This window comes from Ailuropoda melanoleuca, chromosome 1, assembly GCF_002007445.2.
Source record: "Ailuropoda melanoleuca isolate Jingjing chromosome 1, ASM200744v2, whole genome shotgun sequence".
NCBI classification, from domain to species: domain Eukaryota; kingdom Metazoa; phylum Chordata; class Mammalia; order Carnivora; family Ursidae; genus Ailuropoda; species Ailuropoda melanoleuca.
In genome coordinates, this window is record NC_048218.1 from 103700245 (window position 1) to 103712847 (window position 12603).

General features: G+C 40.7%; 1 long non-coding RNA gene across 2 annotated transcripts in view; it reads right to left on the bottom strand.

Annotated features, from left to right (window-relative positions):
- Positions 1 to 4777: 4777 nt before the first annotated feature.
- The window catches only part of LOC117802984, a 32025-nt gene continuing 24199 nt past the window's right edge, over positions 4778 to 12603 (bottom strand). Inside the window, exon 4 of one of the 2 annotated variants that reach the window (XR_004626498.1) lies at positions 4778 to 4909. This is a non-coding gene — a long non-coding RNA (uncharacterized LOC117802984). Of the gene's footprint in view, positions 4913 to 12603 lie in introns of both variants that reach the window. The other variant, XR_004626500.1, reaches the window with a different exon arrangement.

The following is a 12603-nucleotide window of genomic DNA, read 5'->3' on the forward strand; positions in this document are numbered from 1 at the left end:
TTCATCCATGTTGCACATTTAGGTAGTTCATTTTTTTCCTTGCTGAATAGTATTCCACTGTATGACTATATCACTATTTATCCTTTCTCTTGCTTCTTCTTCAAATTCCTCTCCTGGCACTTAGGATAGAAGGTTTGAGGGGAAAAAGGCACATGGAGGCCTAGCCACCGCCAGGGATGCAGTTTCCTGAGGCCTCAGCGGGACTCACTCCTGGTGGAGAATCTGGCCTTAGAGCCTCAGCAGCCTGCAGTGTGAGATTATGCAGAGCGATCCAGAGCAGCCACGGACTCAGGACTTGGGTTGAAACTCAGCACCCATTCCTTTATTTATAGTTAGAAAATCCACCGTCATATATTCAGGTGAATACATTCCATGTATTTTTTAAATCATTCTGCAATATTTATGTAGCCTATCTTCCAAGTTCCAAGGAACTAGGAATACATTTAAATAATGAGTTTCCACAATATCCTGGTAAATATACTGTTGGAATTTACAAATGAGGAACTTGGGACAAATGGACTAACAAAAGCTACCCAAGGCAAACTTATAAGGGAAAAACCACCAACTTTAACCAGATCTCTACTCTGGTTCTCCTCATGCCCAGGAGGCAGGGCAGACAAGTGGTTAAGGCTGCAGGCTCCCGGGCCAGAGGGCGTGGGTTCAAATATGTGCTCTGCTCCTACCTCTGTGACCTTGGGCGAGTTACACGGCCTCTCTGTGCCTCAGCTGTGCCACCTAGAAAAACGGGATGGTAATAGGAATTCAATAAGCTGACTGAGGCAGAGTGATTTGAACAATGCTGGCATGTAGCAAGCAATTAAAAAATGTTAAAAATGCCAGCTGTTATTATTGTCTTGGGTTCTGTAGTCACTTTCCTCATTCTCAGAAAATTAGATCACATTTAGGCATTACTAACTACTAAGGCCTCGTTTGAAGTCATGATGATGAAATGATCAGTTTTAAATACCTGAGGGACAGGTATTTCCAGAGAAGAATTGGTGCTGGCTATACTCAATGCATATTCTTTTGGTGGCAACTATGAGGAGATTAAAAGAAAAAAAAAAAGACAAAACATCCCAAGGTGATTAAAATGTGATGAATAAATACCCCAAGGTGATTAAAATGTTTTAAATAAATATATTGTGTTAGGGACACTGGTTTATGTATCTGTTCTGTTTTTGCTTTTTATGATACAGTTCTAGAAGAGCAGGGAATCTGAAGCCTGCTTAAAGTTGAAGCCTCTTCTGGGATGTTGCTAAGGAAAATCCACAATCCGGGATTGCTAATTAAAATTAATTCTACTTATTGGGCATAAATTAAGTCCTAATGAGGTGAGAAACTGCAGTAAAATAATTAAAGATTGAAAATATCTTCCCTGAATAAAAACAAAGCCAGGGAGGCTTTTAAACTCTCAATTCTATCCTGTTTTCTCTTTAACTGCAGTTGGATAAAAAGAAAGCAGCTCTGAGAACAGGGAGATGGAAAATCAAAACAAAATCTTTCATGTAATTAGCTTATACAATTGAGGCAGGGCAAATAGAACACCTGTGAATGGTAGAGAATGAAGTCTTTGTAGGCATCGAAAGATAAGGCATTCATCGTGGGCTTTTTAACTCAAGACCAGTCCAGAAGTAAGGGACAAGTGCCCAGGAGACGATTTTTATTCCAAGCCAGAATGACGTGAATATGAAAAGTTAGGGATTATTGTCAGAAGAACTAAGTTATGTTATCATATATATCTTACAAAGATTACTCTTAAAGAATACTGTGTATTGATCGATAAATGTGTTTGAAATCCGCTCTGTAATGAAAATAAGTATTATAGATAAAATAGTAGAGAGAGAGAGAAATATTGAAAAAGAGAGGAAGACCCAGGAAGTCTGAATATTTTCCTGTGTTGGATTTTCAAAAACATAAGAGGCCCAACAGGACCTCCTGGAAAAGGCGAATTCCAGGTTGCTAGTTCTTGGTTAAGAGTCCCTGTTAAATGCAGTGAGGGGGTGGAGCATGTGGTCTCCTGGAATCAAAGATCACAGTCTGGGGACTGCCTAACTGAAACCTGCCTGTGACCCCATTTTTTGATTATCAAAACTGGGTTTAAAAATAAATTCAAACCCTAACTCTCACAAAGACGTTACACTAAATAAATTCCAATTTCTGGCTTCTCTCACAAACCCTGACATTCTGGCAACATTGCGGCAGCGTTTCTGACTCCCAACAGTTGGCAGTACCTGAGTAGTGACCACTCCTCTGCAGTTTACCACGGTGCTTTGGGTTGGCTTCTGCCCTGCCCTGGAGGTTTTTGAGGATTCACTCTTGTCAAGGGTGTTTATGTTGGTTGGAGGTGCCCTAGGGGTGAGGGACAGTAAGACCTTTGGAAAAATCAAGGCAAATATATGTGTCTGTTGGGAAGCAAACAGATGGGAATATTTTGGGATCTCTTTGGGGATCCTGATGGACAGGTCTTTGCTCCACCTGTAAGATGGCACCAGTCACCTCTCAAGTCACTACCAGGGTATAAATATTTGGATAACTACCTCCAGGCTGAGCTTTCCTGGGGCAGAGGACCCAGTCTCATTCACCGTTGTGTCCCCAGTTTAGCACAGTGTGTGGCAACGAAGTTGGTGCTTAATAAATATTTACTGAATGAAGAAAAAGTCAGATAACTGTAATATTCTCCATCCTCTAAACTGAGAAAGTTGAAAAGTGAAGAAGTGAATTGAAAAAGTATTTGCTTTTTTAAAGAGAGTAATTTAATTCACTGGATATCATCACCCCACCATACGTGAAAATCTCCCTTCATTCTATTGACTCTTATGACCCTCAAGAAGTTCAACTCCTGCTAAACAGCAAACTAGATGGAAAAATTATTGGGCCATTTCCAGAGTCACTTCTAGTACTTAAAATGAGTTTCAGAGAACATAAGCCAAGAGTATACCAACTGACAACCAGCTGTGCCACGGGGGGAACACGGAAGATTTGTCACTTGCATATCTGAGTAATATAAAGTGTTTAAATCAGGGCACACTGGCTTCCACAAACTCAATGGATAATTATTGTGTGAACCAGCTGCTTTCACTTTGTTAAAAGGAAACTGTTTTTTTCAGTGTTCCAACGTACTTGGCCAGATTTTCCTCAGGATAATGATGAGCAAATGTTGGCTGTTTATAAACCCTTCTTGTGAACCAGGAATTCCAAACTCAAAAGCCTACAGGGCCAGGCAGGTAATGGACACGAGTGAAACTTGCTGAGACAGTCAAGAGGGGCAGCCACTCTTCCACTACAAATAGCTGAAGCAAATGCAAAAATCTAGGTCCAGTGTGGCCAAGTCTTCCCATTTTTAAGAGAAGTCAGGTATCTGCTCTTACATTGACATTTCCAAATTAAACAACAAAAGAAAAGCCAGGCCAGATTGAGCCCTAAGCCCTCAGGTTTCTGGAATCTACTATTTAGACAGATAGGGAATAAAGTTCTCCTTTGAAGGCACCTAAGGCACATTGGTGGTCTGTGGTCTGTGACCAGCAACAGATCTACCCCTCCACTGACTCAAAGGGCCTTGGGACCCTCTGAAAAAGAAACCTTGGTTTTATTATTTTTTTCCCTTGGATTTTTTCTTAGTGGGATGCTTTGGAATCTTTATGATAGATAGATAGATAGATAGATAGATAGATAGATAGATAGATAGATAGATATGTATTTATCTCACAGAGAACTTCTGTGGGAATAAATTAGTAATTTTAATTTGAAAGAACCACATAACTCCCCTTAAGGCAGCTGAAACCATTGTACACATTAGCATGTGTATGTATGTGTGTATATTTCTTTTACCTTAGGTAATTGATATGTGTTTTAAGAATGTTTTTTTATTCCAAATTGGGTTTTAGTAGGGGTTTGGGTTTTTTGGGTTTTTTTTTGGGGGGGGTTGGTCTTCATCAAATAACCATGGGATGGAAGTGCATCCCTTGCCCAGGGCTGTTTTGTTTTGAATGTGGGGAAGGAAATGGGAAAACATTTCAGGCTTTGATCCCTGGACCAGATTACTTTCTGACTCACAATGAGGCCATAGAGAGGACATGTGAATAGAATGAGCCCTGAGAACCTGCACTGGCCAAAGCCAGCAATGGTTTAGGTCCCTCTAGCTTAATTTATTTTGTTTTATAGCAATAACGAAAATAAGGACAATGATATTACTTCCTTTTGGCCTGTGCGTCTTATTTTGTGGGGAAAAAAATTATGACTAAAAGTTGAACCAACTCTGATTTTTACATTTTCATTTGTAAAGTGGAGATATTAGTAGCTACCTTACAGGATTTTTGTGAACATTGATAAATTTAACATCTACAAAATACCTACAAGAGTACCCAGTGCATAGAACTGAAGAAGTAGTAGGTAGTAGTATTGCTATTACTTTATATTTTCATTTATGCTTTATAACCTTGCTGCTCTGCGTGTGATCTGGTGTCAGCACCCTCTGGGTGCTCGTTAAAAATGCAGGATCTCAGGGGCACCTGTGTGGCTTAGTCAGTGAAGCATCTAGATGCCTTTGGCTCAGGTCATGATCCCAGGGTCCTGGGATGGAGCCCCGTATTGGGCTCCCTGCTCAGCGGGGAGTCTGCTTCTCCCTCTGCCTCTGCAGTTCCTCCTGCTTGTGCTCTCTCTTGCTCTCTCTTTCTCAAATAAATAAATTTGTTTTAAAAAATGCAGGATCTCAGATGCCACCATACACCTCCTGGCTTAGTCCAACTAGGAATGTTATAACAAATTACCATAGACTGCATGGCTTAAACAACAAATATTCATTTCTCACAGCTCAGAAGTCTGGAAGCCTAAGATAGGATGCCAGCCTGGTCACACTCTTGGTGAGGCCATCTTCCTGGTTTATAGGCCTGTCTTCTTGCTGTGTCCTCACCTGCTGGAAAGAGCACAAGCTCACTCTCGGGCCTCTTCTTATAAGAGCACTAATCCCATTCATGAGGCTTTGCCTCAGGACCTAAGCACCTCTCAAAGTCCTCACCTCCAAACACTATCACACTGGGCATTCCATTTCAACATAGGAGTTGGGGGTGTGGCAGGGTGTGGGGAGACACAAACCTTCATATTTACTTGATCAAAATCTGCCTTTTTAGCAACATCACAAGTGATCTGTGTGCCCAGTCAAGCTGAAGGAAGCACAACTTTATAAAATGTACTTTGTATTTCAAACTTTTCATATTTTATTTTTTTAACATTTTATTTATTTCTTTGACAGAGAGCGAGAGAGCACAAGCAGGAGGAACAGCAGAGGCAGAGGGAGAAGCAGACTCCCCGCTGAGCAGGGAGCCTGATGCAGGGCTCGATTCCAGAACCCCAGGATCATGACCTGAGCCGAAGGCAGACGCTTTATTGACTGAGCCACCCAGGCACCCCAGGGGAAGCTTGCTATTTATAAAAAGGTGTGTTAAGTGATTTAGTAAAGTGAAGATTCTTTTTCCGGTCTGAATAATACTTCCTGGTTTTTCTATTTTGTCAAACTGCATTATGTGACAAACAAGAGTTTACCGGTCTGATAGACCACTTTCTAGCATGTATCTAGGTCCTTCTTTCTTAATTTCCATCAACATCAATTCAGCCACCACTTCATACCAGACCTTGTGTTGGCATGGAAGACAAAGGTGGGGAGGACAATACCCCTTCCCTAGGGTCCTGCCGTTATAAATAGAGTGGAATCTGACAAAGGTGATAGTAAAGCAATGCTCAGGATGTTATGGAAGCACAGAGCAAAGCACCTGGCCCAGCCATGGAGTCCAAGCAGGTCTTCTGGGCAAGAGGTAGAGCCTTAGTTCAAACCCAAAGGATTGGCAAGGGACTGAAAGGAGGGCATGCTAAAATAAATAGGATATAGCATGGGCAAAGCCACAGACCAAGAAACAGTAAGGCAAATCTCTCAAAATCTCAGTTTCTTCATTTGTAATGTAAAATGGGAAGGATACTTATTAAGTTACAAAGAACAAAAATGCTAAGGTGTACGTTTATCTGCGAGAATTATGTATCTGCATATTTAGAAATAAATACACAGAGAGAGGCAGTGCCAAGTACTAGCTACAATCCCACTCCTACTTACACACCCAAGGGACATGAAAACGTATGTCCGCACAAAAATTTGTACACACATATTCATAGCATCACGATTCACAATAGCCAAAAAGTGGAAGCAGCCCAAATGCCCACCAACTGATGAGTGGATAAATAAAATGTGGCCTGTCTCTACAATGCAATTATTATTTGGACATAAAAAGAAATGAAGTATTGATACATGCCACAACATGTATGAAATTTGAAATCTGCTAAGTGAGAGAGGCCAGAAACAAAGGGTCACATATTGTATGATTGCATTTACACGAAATGTCCAGAATGGGCAAAATATAGTCAATAGATTCTTATAGATCTATAAATCTATAAAGATAGAAAGTAGGCTAGTGTTTGCCTAGGGCTGGAGGTTGGGTGAGAGTGGCAAGTGATTGCTAATGAGTCCTGGCTTTCTTTTTGGGGTGATGAAATGTTGTCAAATTGATTGTGGCGATGGTCGTACAATTTTCTGAATATACTAAAAACCACTGGATTGTACACTTTAAATATTTTAATTGTATGGTATGTGAGTTATATCTTAATAAAGCTATTATTTTTAAAAAAGTAATAGCTAACCCTCTCATCGCATAAACCAGGCACAGTTCTAAGTGCTATATATATGTTAACTATTTAATTCTTACACTAGCCAATGAGATAGATACCATGATGGTCTCCCATCAGACAGGGGACTGCCCAGTCCACACAGCCGGTAAGTGGTAGGGCTGTGATGTGAACCCGGAGGCTGGCTCTGCATCTGCAGACTTTAATTTCCACTCTACACTGCCCTAGCTTGGGAGCCATTCAAAGTTTCAGTTTTTAACTCGATAAACATGGGTTCTGATCTTGGCCCCAACGCCTACCAGCCAAATGATCCTGGGCAAGTTACTGAAGTTAGTTTTCTCGTGTGTTGAAGATAATAGTGCATATACCTCATAGGACTGGTGTTTAACACAGGTACTATCTAAAGTAAGCTGTTATCAACTGTGAGGTCCTTCTTTTATGCAGTATTGTCACAGGTTTCAGGACTGAGAAGCACTACACACATCGAAGCAGCAGGCAGACTGACAGTGTGGAGACTTGAAGAGTCAGCTTATTATTTCTGCAAGTACAGAATTTTGTTTTCCACATAGAAATGGCCTGGTAAACCAATGGTCTGGCATTCTACTTTCACATAACATAACTTAAAATTAAAGGTTTAAATGAGGAGAAAAATAGTTGCCACATGCACTGAACATTTGAAATGTTAGGGATTTGCTTTTTATTGCATGAAAATAAACAGAAGTGTGGGACAGAGAAAGAAATGTGTCACTTCCCCAGCACTGACCTGCAAGGGCAGAGTGACCTTACACAAGAAGAAAAATGCCAGTAATTTCCAAACTAATTTAATTTTAAATTTCTGGGGTTTTTTTTTTTTTATTTCATCTGGTAAAGACATACTTATTCTCGGAAGGAAAAAAAAAAAACAAACCCCAACAACATTAGTGATGAATGAAGTTATATAAGCTTTGCTGGCAAACGCACACGGCACAGAGCTACAGAGCTCATTTGCAAGGCAAGGAAGCAAATCAAAGTCCACTACAGCTTTCTCAGGGCACAGAAGGTTTCTTTGAGCAGTTTATGACTGGAATTTGTTTGCTTTGAGGTTGTTTTTTGGGGGTTTTGTTTTGTTTTGGTTTTTTGTTTTGTTTTTTGTTTTTGCAGAGGGGTCGAAGTTTGCTACAGTGTGATTCCGTCTCTCCTTTCATCTCCTATAACTTTCCTACTAACATGTAAGGAACCACTCCTCACCCAAATTTCAACACTATGGGAGATGTTCAGATCATCTTTGATTCTTCCTTTTTTCTCCCATGTCTGATCCATGCGTACTCAGTAAGCTTCCTGCAAGGTTTATCCAGAATCTTTTCGCTTCTTTCTGACTCCTTTGCCACCACTCATCCAAACTACCTCCAGCTCCTGTGTGGACCTCTGTGATAGTCTTCTCAGCTGTTCCCTTCACCTCCACTCTGCTCCCTACAGTTGCTTCTCCACGGAGAGACCAGAGGGATCTTTTAAAAATACAAGTCTGCCTAAAACCTATCAAAAGTCAAAATTTGAACGTACGGTTGGAATATGAAACAGTGTTCAACATCATTAATCTTCAGGGAAAGTAAAAGTAAAGCTACAATGAGATATGACTGTACACCTGCCAGAAGAGCTAACATTTTACAATTAAACAGCCTGACAATATCATGTACTGCTGAAGATGTAGAGGAGCTAGAACTCTCGTACACCAGAGTGCGAGGGAATGTATGGTGAGCCTGGGAGACTGTTTGGCAGTAAACAATAAAGCTAAACATATGCTTACTCTGTGACCCAGGATTCCAGTCCAAGGAGTGCGGGCAAGGTGAGTGTCTGTGTCCGCTAAAAGATGTTCAAGGATATTTATAACAGCTTTATTGATAAGAAACAAAAATTGGCAACTAAATATCCATCAGTAGGATAGTAGATAAATGATGATATATTTATATAACAGAATACAAGTAATAAAAAAAATGAGTGAACTACTGGTTCATGCACAACATAGATGTTTTATCTCTCGGAGATGTTTATCTCTCAGATAAAGCAAATGAAGACCGGCCAAAGTTTGGACTGTATGATTCTATTTATAAGAAGTTCAAGAGTGGGGCGCCTGGGTGGCTCAGTCAGTTAAGCATCTGCCTTCAGCTCAGGTCATGATCCCAGGGTCCTGGGATTGAGTTCAACACCAGGCTCCCTGCTCAGCGGGGAGTCTGCTTCTCCCTCTGCCTGCTGCTCCCCCTCCTTGTGCTCTCTCATTCTGTCAAACAGAAAAATAAAATCTTACAAAAAAAGAAGTCCAAAAGGAAGAAAAACAACTCTGCAGTGATAGAAGGCCAGCTAGAGATTAGTGGGGCTTTGTCTTTGCTAGGGACTGGGGCTGAGGGATGGTTAGACTGAGAAGTGGCATGAGGGAAACTTCTGAGGTTTGAAAATATTCTGTATCTCGAACTGGATGGTTGTCTCATGAGGTGTGTGTATGTGCTGTCATCAAATTGTACATTTTCTATGCATCTCACAATGTTATTTTATTTCAGTTTTATAAAGTCAGTGGCGTGCCAGTACAGGAACAACCAAATCTACGTGTGATGGCACGGTCTGGCTCCTACTCTCCTTTCCTCACCTCATCCTTCCTTCCCCCATTCTTTAGGCTTTTGCCACATCCATTTTCTCATTTTTCCTCAGTATGCCACTCCCTATTCCTGACTCCATTTTATTTCTTCATAGCTCTTACCACCATTATTTTATTTGATTACTTATTTATGCCCCCCTTTCCTCCTCTAGAACGTCAGTTATGTGAGGGTGGGGTTCTTGACTATTTTGTTCACTCTCTAACCCCGGTGCCTACAATAGAGCAATTGTAGGAACTCAGATATTTGTTGTATGAATTCATGATGCGATCTTCAAATATTTGTGGAAAGTTGCACTTCTGAGTGTGTACAATATCTTGATATTCTTAACAACGTCTCAGATGAAAGACAGCTATTATGGCCATTTTGTGAATACCCTATTGACCAATTTATTCATTTAGGTACTCTATAAATATTCACTAAATGTTCATTAGAAGCAAGGTTGATTTAGCTAGTATTGTCTGGTGGTGCAATGAGGGATTAGTGAGGGAGAATTAAAAATACAGGAGACAGGAATAGGAATTGAGGGACTACATCTGAAAGCTGGCCTGGGACAGAGGAAGTTTCATGTGAAGCTGAGAGGGAAATGTGCATGGGGTTACAGATGAATTTATTGGTGAGGAATTGAAATTTTTAATGGCTTCTATATCCCCTGAAGTAGGAGGCGGCGTCATGAGCTGAAAAAGAGAAGGGTAGGAGTAGGCAAGGGAGCTTGAGAAGCTGCAGTGCTTTCATGTTCTTCACACTCAGGGTACATGTTCTTCAGTGTATGAGCACCTGGTTGCCTCTCCCAGGTGGAACGTTCGCAGGATGGTGTGGTGGTGAGGCAAGGAGTGAGGGAGCTGTGGGACTTTATAAGCAGTGTGGGGAGGCAGGAAAGGAGGTGAAAGGCTGTGGAGCCAGGCGGAATTTGGAAAAAGGAAGAGATCGAATGGCTGTCATCACCTCTAAGACCTAGATGGATGTGCGCTCGCATCGAGAAACTTCTTTCCAAGCACAGATAAAAAACTTTCTGAGCCAAAATCTAGGCAGTAGTAACATGGGCATTTGGGTAGAGTGGTGAGTCAGGAGGGAAGTTATGTTATTCTAAATATCTTATCCAGAAGGAGGCTAGACATATAGTTTAACTATTGACTTTGTTAGGAAAACATAAACTTAAGTCTGTTAAAGCCCCTAAATGATTAGAAATAGAATGTGTAACTTCCAAACTTCTTTTAAGAAAAAGAAGAGGAATTAGGAAAACCTGACAGTCCAAAAGAAGACAAAAAAGGGAAAAAAAAGAAAAACCTTCATAAATTTGAAAATATAAAATGTCAGAGATAAGTTATTAGATTCCTAATCATATTAAATAAATATTTAAACTCACATATTAAAGGACAGGGCTGTTAGATTTCTGGGTTTTTTTTAATCCAGTTACCCATATTGCTTACAAGTTATGTACCTCAAACAAAATAGCATAGAAAGAGTATAAATAAGGAGATAGGAAAAAGATATGTCAGGAAATTAGTACCCAAAAGAAAGGTAGCTTAACAATACTAATATCAGATAAAATTGATGTTAAATTAAAAATATTTCTGGAAACAAAGATTTCACACAGATTATGAAACTATATACCAAGGCAATATGAATACCATAACTTTGTATGCCTTTAATAACATACCTTTTGTGGAAGATACTAGAAATTAGCTCATTCAGTACTACTCCAACCCTCTGTTATTGTGGTAAAGACCAAATTTCCCAGTTTCCCTTGCAGCTGGATTCTCTATGTGACCAGGCTTCTGCCAAGCAGAGATTTAGAAGGCGAAAGCAAATACTATAATGTGGCAGCCACAATGTCCCTCAGGTAAGAAGGGTGGTGGAGGTGCTTGGCTTTTATGACAGTTGTTGCAGGGATTCTCAAATCCTGGTTCTAGCGTTGGAGGGGCTAAGTGGCAGGCAGTGGCTAGCTATGAAGTTTCTATAGAATATTGGATGTTTCTCCTAACTGTGTTGCTCACAGCCTGAGTAATAACCAAGCTTGGCTCCCCTGCCTCTCTGAAATTCTGTAAGTTACCTTGTACCCTGTAATAAATAAATAAATAAGCAAACAAACAAATAAATTTCTGTTTAAATGAGCTGGAGTGTATCCCAATATGATGTGATACGTGTTATGCTAGGGGGAAGCCCCAGCACCATAACCCCTTTTGTATTCTAACTCTAATTGTGGTAAGCATGGAATCCTTGTAGGCTTCTTAGAGGAGGTGACAACTGCACTGTATGCTGAAGTATGAGTTGGAATTAGCTAGGTGGAGGGCTTAGATGAAGAAGGATGTACCATGCAAAGAGGGACACCAGGAGATGCAGAGATAACAGTAGTTCACGGTCCCTAATGGGATGAGACATACGGAGTGACAAAAACAAAATGGAGGCTGGAGCTGTTTCAGGGGAAATCACAAATGGCCTTGCCTGCCAATTTCTAGACTGCAGCTGTTGCTTTTGTCTACTCAGCACCTTGGCTGCTTCTCCTGCAGTCTTCCCTGCCCCTCTTCACATGCCAATACACACACATTTCCTTTGGGGAGTGACTTGTTCTCCACTTATATGAAGGGATTTGGATGAGGCTACCAATCACACTAGTCCTTCTCCCTGGTGACAGGGAGAGCCGTTCTCCAGGTCTGACCATCAAGGTAGACGTTCCTATGATCAGGGCAATGGGTCTAAGTAGAGCCTGTGAGTTAGTCCATACCTGTTAGAGTCCTTCCCAGGGATTTTTAAAATTTAGAATTGGCTCAGAGTTGTAGATTCTGGTGGTCATTATCTGGCCCCCAGAATTTTAATCCTATGAGGCCCCTGGGGGCAGCCCTATTTGGAGTTCCATCTTATGGGAGGGAATGCATTTCCTTATTCAGTCCCACTGAGCCTAGGTGTTCCATTGCTTGCCACCAAGGACATTATAACAGTGCAAATGAGTGGAAGAACTGAGACTTGAACCCATATGCACAATTCTAAATGAGAGTAGAACCTATTAACACACCCATGGAAAAAAGCTTCAATCTCATTAGGAAGCAATGAAAGCTAAATTAAAGAAGACTGTGACTTCACTTTTAAAAACCACTACAAGATTAAGGATTTTTTTGTAATGATAAGTACTGTCATATTTTGTGGGTATTTAAGAATGTAAACCATCATAGCTCTTAATTTTTTATATTTATTTTTTATTAAAGATTTTTGTTTATTTGAGAAAGAGTGAGGGAGAGAGTATGAGTGAGGGGGATGGGGAGGGACAGAGGGAGAAGGAGGGGTAGAGGGAGAAGAAGGGGAAGACGGAGAGAGA